This window comes from Pleurodeles waltl, chromosome 4_2, assembly GCF_031143425.1.
Source record: "Pleurodeles waltl isolate 20211129_DDA chromosome 4_2, aPleWal1.hap1.20221129, whole genome shotgun sequence".
Classification (NCBI taxonomy): domain Eukaryota; kingdom Metazoa; phylum Chordata; class Amphibia; order Caudata; family Salamandridae; genus Pleurodeles; species Pleurodeles waltl.
The window spans coordinates 853,067,703-853,076,447 of NC_090443.1; positions in this window are offsets into that span (position 1 = coordinate 853,067,703).

Below are 8,745 nucleotides of genomic sequence, written 5' to 3' on the forward strand. Positions count from 1 at the left end.
GGCGGCAGGAAGAAATAAGCTGTGACAAGCAGCAACGAGTATGGCAGGATATAGATGGGTATAGAGGCCAGGAACTTACCACATCTCGTCGGGTCAGTCGGATCGGGTCTCTGGAGTCACTGTTGCTCCCACCGTGTCATCATTGTGCCCTCCTCTGCTCCACTCGGGACTTTCCTGCCCTCTTGTGTGACACTGGGCTCACCGACACCAATGAAGGGTATGCAGTGCTAAAATCTCCATCTTCTCAGTTTTCAGGAACAGGCAGACTTGAGTCAGAAAACTAAATATTTCAACACAGTTTTGGCATTTTACTGGGACATAGTCCATTTTCCCTTTTGTATGTGCTTTCAACTTCCATCCAGTTAGTGGTAGAAATGGGTGTAAAATCAATGGTGGATCTCAGACAACTATACGATTTTGAAAAGTAGACAAAATTCTGAATTCAGGAAGCGGTCATTTGTTATGTCTGTAGGACCCTTCTGGTTGCGGGGATATTATGGGCTTGTAGGTTTACCAAGAACCTGAGGTACCCAGAGCCAATAACTGACCTGCACCTTGAAAAGGTTTTTCATTGTGTACTGGATATACAGCAATTCATTTGGTAAAATGTAAAGAGTGAAAAATAGGCATCTAGGAAACCTATGTATTTCCGAAATGGGCACAAAATATGTGGTTTAGAAGCAGTGGTTACTTGTACATCTCTGGATTTTGTGGGTACCCAAATTAGCATGTGTATTACTGTTTTACATTTGGGAGGTGCAAATCAGAGAAAGATAATTGGCAGTAACACTTGTTCTACTATTCTGTGTTCCTCTAAGTCTGCTGATAAAAATGGTACGTCACTTGTGTGGTTAGGCCTAGTGGCCACAGCTGGAAACAGCCCAAAACACAACATGGACACATCACATTTTCCCACTGAAAACTGACCCTTTTTTTGCAATGTGCCTAGCTGTGGATTTTGGGACCTAGCTCAGCCGGCACCTAGGGAAACCTACCAAATCTGCACATTTAAAAAAAACTAGATACCCTGGGGAATCCAGGATCATGGTGATCCAGCCACTTTTCTGCTCAGAAATGTGAGGAAAGTGTGACTTTTAAACTAAATTTGAGTTTTGCAGGGGATTCTGTGTAAGAAAACATTGAGGGATCAAAGCAAGCTACATCTCCCTGGACTTCATCAGATGTCGAGCTTACACTTGTGTGTTTGGGCCAAGCACCTGCGACAGGGAAGGGCTAAAAACGTGTAGATTGCCTTTTGGGCCTACTTTGGTTCCCCCTTAGTTTTTCAGTTTATATGTTTTCAGACTGCCTCTGCCTTCAGCACCCACTCAAGTGAGGTATAATTTTTATCAGGAGACTGAGGGGAATATTGGGTGGTAGGGAATTTGTGGTGGCGCGGTGATCCTACAACTTTCCTGCACGGAAATGTGCAGAAAATGTAACTTTTTAGCTAAATTTGAGGGCTGCAGGGGATTCTGGGTAAGAAAAAACTGGGAGATCCGTGCAAGCCACACCGCCAGCCCAGCACCAGCTCACGCACACCTCCAGCTAAGTGCAAGTCCACGCACACCGCCAGTAAAATGCCAGTACACACACAGCCAGCCAAACACCAGTACACGCAGACCGTCAGCCGAACTCCAGTTCATTCACACACAGAAGCTTTCCATGGTATTAATGGTTTTGTGCCCCCCTTATGGGCAGATGATCCTAAAAATATCGCTGATCGAAGCGGCCAAAATGTGCTCCTCAAAAAAAGGGTAGTGACCCTTGCCTATGGGGCAGCTCCCTGAAATGCCGATAAACATATCCTTGGTGCCTGGTGGGTGTTGGCTGTATCTGCCCACTGGGGGTGGGGAACAGAAAGACTGTGCCCATATTTTCTGGGAAGGGGGACATTGCTGAGTCCATTCTGAGCAGTCCGTACCTCTACTCTGGCTAAATCAAGTACTCCCTGGTGCCTAGTGGGCTTTCAGCACCCCTCCCTAGAGATGGCAGATCGGGGCCTATTGCTCCCACCAGCCACCCAGGGGGGGGAGCAGAAAGACTGTGCACCCCACCCCTATTCCAATATATATATATATATATATGTATATGTATATATACATATATGTATATATATATATATATATATATATATATATATATATATATATATATATATATATAAATATATATGTTTCCTGGTGCCTTGTGTGCTTTCTGCCCTCCTATGGGGGGGCAGAAAGATTGAATATGGCCAAAAAAAGGGAGGTGGAGAGCAAAAGCCCTTGCCCAAGGAGTTGCTGCCTCCTCTCTGGTGTATAGTTGGATTCCTGCATTGAGATCTCCATCCTGCGAATCCACTATGGAAGGGTACTGTTGGAAAGGGGGGATTCTCTCTTTTCCAAGCATACCTCTCCTGTCTGCCTAGGTGCTCGGGGGGGCGGGGGTAACTGAGATAGCCCCCTGAGCGCTAAGGCGGTGAAAGTAAAATGAGCCAGTTGGCTCACTTTACTTTTGTTTTCACTAAAATGACGTCAACACACCATGCGCGCTGCTCGTCATTTTAGTGAAAACTAAAAAAAGCCTCAGGAGGTGGGAAAGCTCTTTCCCAGCTCTCAAGGCTGCTTTTAGAAAAAACAACTCACTCTGCTGTAAGCAGCAGAGGGATTTGGTGCTCATGTGAAGAGGACGGAATGGTTCCATCCTCCAAACACAAGCACTGGTGCACACAACGGAATCATTCCATCATGCACACTGAAGGGGTTAAAAACTACTGTTTGGAAACATGGCATTGTCATCTAATAAAAGTACAACTAAAATGGTCATGTAGCACATGACTTCATAATAATGAATGTCTGAGCTGGAAATTCAGATCAGATCTAAAAGTAGTTACTATTATCTTATGATGTAAAATTTGGGCTTGCTGAGGACACTGGCAGTGATTTGAATTCCAGGGAGCAAGTCTGATTTCCCAGTGGGTTCGGGGCGGAGGAGCTTACTCAGTCCCCATTTGACTCACTCACTCTTACCCAGTCTCACTCTCTGTCATTCTCACTCTGACTCACTCATTCTCAATCACATTCATTCTCACTCAGCTCCACTTATTCTTATTCAGTCAATCTCACTCTGACTTATCTAGCACTCATTCTCACTCTGACTCCTCTTGTCCCATTCAGTCTCACTCATTTTGACTTAGTCTACCTCATTCCGACTCACTCAGTCTCATTCATTCTGTGACTCAGGCAGTCTCACCCATTCTCTGACTCACTCAGACTATGCCTTACTAAGTCTCACTCATGTCCAGTCAGTCTCATTTAGGGCCACTCTTTTTCACTCATTTTCAGTCAATCAATCTTATTCTGATTCATTCAGTCTCAGTGACTCACCTAGTCTCAATCATTCTGACTCATTCATAATTAGTCACTCTCATTCTGACTCATTCAGTCTCACTCATTCTGTGACTCATTCAGTCTCACTCATTCTCTGACTCCTCCATCTCATTCTCTGACTCACTCAGTGTCACTCATTTTCAGTCAGTCTTATGCAGTGTCACTCATTTTCAATCATTAACATTTAATCAGTCTTACTCTGTCCCACTCATTCAGATTCACTCTGACAAAATCATGCCACTGATTTACACTCTGACTCATACATTCTGACTCACTCAGACTGTTACTCACTCAGCAGTGTTACACACTTTAACACTCATTGTCATTCTCCCTCTCAGTTACATTCATAGTAATTTTCCCTCACAATAACACTCACTGTCATTCTCCTGCACAATAACACTCACTGCCATTCTTCTGCACAATAACACTCACTATCATTCTTCTTCCCTATTGCACTCACTGTCATTTTCCCTCACAGTAAAACCCAGTTATTTTCCCTCACAGTTACACTCACAGTCATCCCCCCTCACATTAACACTCATCGTCGTTCTCTGTCACAGTTACACGCACTGCCATTCTATCTCACAGTAACACTGTCATTCTTCCTCGCAGTTACACTCACTGTCATTCCCTCACAGTAACACTCTCTGTCTTTCTCTCTCATAGTTACACTTATGGTCATTCTCCTCCATTACAATCATTTAAAATACTAACACCTATTAAAAAATCACCAGTGCTAAATACCACAGAAAGAAAAAAAATACATATGACTTTAATCTCAATATTTAAAAACTCTACTTTAGAACCATGTATGTATGTGTGTGTGTATATATCTATCTAAGAGTTTTTCACTACCAGGACATGCATAAGTTACAAGTAAATGTACGTTTTAAATATACTGCAACCTGCCCTATGGGCTGTTTAGGTGCTATCCTAGGGCTGACATATATGTACTAAAAAAGAACATTTAAGCCTGTCAAGTGGTTTATTTTGCGGGTCGGTCAGTTTAAACTGACTGCACACACAGGCTTTAGTGGCAGGTTAGGGACATGTTTAAAGGGCTACCTAAGTTGGTGGCACACTAAATGCTGCAGGCCTACTGGTAGCATTTAATTTACAGGCTCCAGGCTCCTGTAGTACCTATTTACTAGGAATTTACAAGTAAATTAAATGTGCCAGTTGGCTTTAAGCCAGTTTTACCATGTTTAAAGGAGAAAGCACTTTAGCACTACTTAGCAGTGGCAAAGTGCACAGAGTCCTAAAGCCAACAAAACGGGTTCAGAAAACAGGAGGGTAGAGGTAAAAGGTTTCAGGATGATCCTGCAGAAAGGGCAAAGTCCATCACATATACAACACATATTCATGTACCAAAAAGCAGAAAATATATTCTAAGACTGTTTGGTATTTGGTATTTTCAAAATCACACTTCTACTGTTTTTTGTCACTAAGGCCCTCATTATGACATTGGCGGTAAATCCCACTTACCGCCATGCTGATTTCCGCCAACATATCGCACCTGCAGCGGATATCCGTTCACCATATTATGACACACACTCCCCAATCCGCCACTATTTAGCCACAGACACAAGTCCACCACACCAAAGGTCAGTGATAAACTGGCGGTATCAAAACCCACACCGTTACACCAACAGAACTACGCCCATCACATTATGACCCACGAATAACCACAGCAGACATTCAATGGCGGTAAACCATTGGCGGTACGTATTGCTGCGCTCAAAATACACACACACATAAAAAATAACACTACATTGGTCAATTTAAATAACACACACCTGACACCCATACACACACCGCACCCACACCATTATAAAACACACACCCACATTACCCACAACCCCTACGAATACAAACCATTGGCACGAGACAGACACCACGACTACAGACAAAGCCAGAGCCACACACCACCTACACCTATACACCACCCACGAACCCCACATCACACACCCCAACACATTGTCGCGTGGGCTCTCATTATCCTAAATGAGACTACTGGATTTCTAGGCAGCAGGATCGATCACGGTGTGGGGGACTGAGTCGGACCCACGTGTAAGGAACTCTGTCACCCTAAATCTGGTTTTTGCTCCGGCTAACTAGCATTTCTCCCAAGGGGAAGAGATGATTGGGCAGCCGAGCGCATGACATCTTTGGAACTTCTCAGGGAAGTCGTGGTCACTCAGATCCAAACCAACTCTCTCATTTACAGTATGATCTCATATACAAATGACAAAGGCAGTATAAGTGTTATATAATGTTTTAATAAAACGACTGCATTTTAGACAATAAGGCGTGAGCCGCAATAACCAGAACCATACAACACAGTAGGATTGAAATAGTCACCAGGAGAGTAAAACATAAGAACAAAGCTATCATAGTGTCTAATAGTTTCTACTCTCCCTCTGCTTGGTCTATTTCGAGCACAGCATGTTAAGCTTCTAACTTGCCTTTCTGAATCCCTGGGGAGACATCAGCCCTCATACCTGAGCAAAGGCCTGTGATCTTGGTTCAGCATCTGCAACGAGGCAGTCAGCGTCTAGTTGTGGTTCCCTGGTCGGAATCTCCCTCCTGCGTGTATTGGGACAAGGAAGTGTTTTTATAACTAACATGTCAGCGTGATCACAAAATGTCCCTACGCAGGAATGCCAAAGACTAAACTCCTACCACGTCTATCGGCAATGTACCAGACTGTATCCTTGACTGAAGCACAGAGTGAACAAGAATGTGTTATGGAGAACTCCAGTGCTGAAGTAGGGTAAACAGTGTGATATGAATATAAAACAAGACCGTAGAACTGGCTATTTGAAAAATAACAGTACGAAGCCTAATAAAAAGCATGTAGAGCAAAGTGCACAGAGGCTGTAAGCTGCAAGCAAATGAATAAAAATACATCCAGGGCAAAGTGCACAGAGGCCTAAAGCCTGAAGCTAATGCGCAAAGGATACATAAAACTAACCACACTACACCCTCCCCTTGTCGGTGGTAAGTGGTTCCAATAATATAAAAGTATGCCCCAGATATAAACAATACCTAAAAATATATATATATCGACAAGGTCAGAGGACAACAAAGTCATAAATTTGGGAAACATGTGACGATAAAGCCAAATACAATATAATGTCAATTTTCGAGGGGAAAAAAAAAATACAATTGTCAGACAGAAGCAATAGAAAGCAGGAGCTCCTCCACTTCGATATATGTCAATATCGGAAGATCCACGCCAAAAAGTAACATGGAGCAGGTGTGTTCCAAAGCCCCAAAACCATTCAGGGAGGCACGCCGCGCAGGGCCTATGAATGAGACAATACCATCTTCCTCCAGGAAGGGAATCTCATAAACTGCCTCACGAAGCAAACGCAACCGTAGTGCACAAGTCTGGGAATGAGCCCTAATCGGGAACATCAACAGATCAGTATCGACCACTGGAGGGCACTGCAGTGAGAGACAGAGAGCCAGTGCATGTTCAAACGAGCACCAAAGGCACCGAAACACGGGTTGCACACAATCCAAAGCTGGTCGGAATGACAGTGACCAGTCACACTCCAAATGTCCCAGGAGTGTTGCCCCAAAATACTGCATCATGCGTTCACAACACAGTTGCGCTGACGGGAGCAGCAATATAGGATCTTGTCGTGGCGGGACAGCCATTGCGGAAGAACAGCAGCAATAGCAAGACTCCAGCCAATAAAGCCAAAGTAATCGGGAAACCCCCAAAAATGCTTCCGAAAATAGAGTGTATAGCCGAAGGTATTAAACCGAATATGGAAGAGAAGGTGTGAGCAAAACCAACACCAACGGCTTTGAAAAAATGTGCAATTCCAGCAGTGCTGGACGCATTAAATATACATCCCACAAGTTCACCAAAGTGACTCGGAAAGTTCGTATTTAAAAGGGACTGTATTTCCGCCGACGACCTTGCCACCTGAAGTGCGTAGGTCTCACTAGCAGATGTAAGGGCCACATGCTTTTGAAACAATAGAGCCTTTAGTCAACTCAACTTGTCGAAATTCACCTTGGAAGTAGCAATATGAGGCCAGATGTCTGCTACCTCCCCAATTTGAGTGGGGGGAAACAACACATTCCCGCAGCACGTAACGGCCTTGGTGACAACGACCACGTAAACTATTCCGGCACGCATGCCACAGCAGCGTTCGCTGTTAAGAACAATGTAACTGCCGTTAGAAAGCACCTGGAAAGTGTTTTTAATAACCGGGACTGGAACTCCCTTCAGATAACAAGCTAAGTTAGCAATCGAAGCGTTACACGCCCCGTGCAAGGACAGCTGTTTACAAACCATGGAATGGCTGACAGAAGTTTCGCATTCACTACCGCTAAGAAAAACCTCCCTCAAACCATTAATACATCTGTATAGAAAGGGAAGCTCCCACACCTCGTGTATGTAACTGTCTCCCAACCGTTCATATCTACCCACCGGAATGTGCTTCAAACAAGAAGTAAATTGCAGAATGGAGATAGGCAGATTAATTACCCCATGAATCAACCACTCAGCTGACGGAATCTCGGCAACCGTGAAAGGCAGTTTTTCAAATTTTTCAATATTCAACATGACATACGTCGCTTCCTTTTTAGCCATCAGCTGTTGTTGACGAGTTAAATTAAAGGAGACAAAGATCTCTCTGGCACGAATGTGCTGCCACGGAACGCGACCTGCCTTCAAGGTCTGAAGAGTCCAACCCAACTGCAGGATGGACCGCGTCTGACTCTGCCCATGATATAAAGAAGACATATCTGATTTAATAATGTCTATAGCAGAGGAAACAATGCTGTCAATTGTGTAAACACGGTCAGAAAGGGTATGCATGCCATTATCTACAACAGACAAAGCCTTCATCAGGTTTTCCTGATCAATTTGCCTCAACCGGGCCGCTGCCTCCTGCTGTGAAAGCTTCCAAATCTCATTATATACTTCGTATAAAAACCGTTTCTTCCGTGGTACCTTAGGTCCTGACAAAAAATCTTGTAAGTCAGTATCATTAGACAGTAACGTGAGAGGTGATTTAACTGCATCCAGCGTGGACGACTTCAACCATTGCTGACAAAACTTTCCCACGCTGTATGTAGTTATGATATCAGCATGTTCTGGTGAAATGTAATGAGGGTCTGCCCTACTAGTCCTGAACCCCCCTGAAGAGGTGACAAAACGTTGATGGCACTTATTAGTGTCTACAGGCCATAATAACCACCCGCCCGGATGTACCAATGAAGTGTTAAGCGTACCATTCTGGACCCAGTGTGTAAACTCACTAAACGTAGCATTAACATATCGCTGCCAATTGTTCAATTTGGAAGGGACAGGTATACTAGGCAAATTTAACTCTCTAATCGTTGCCAAGCC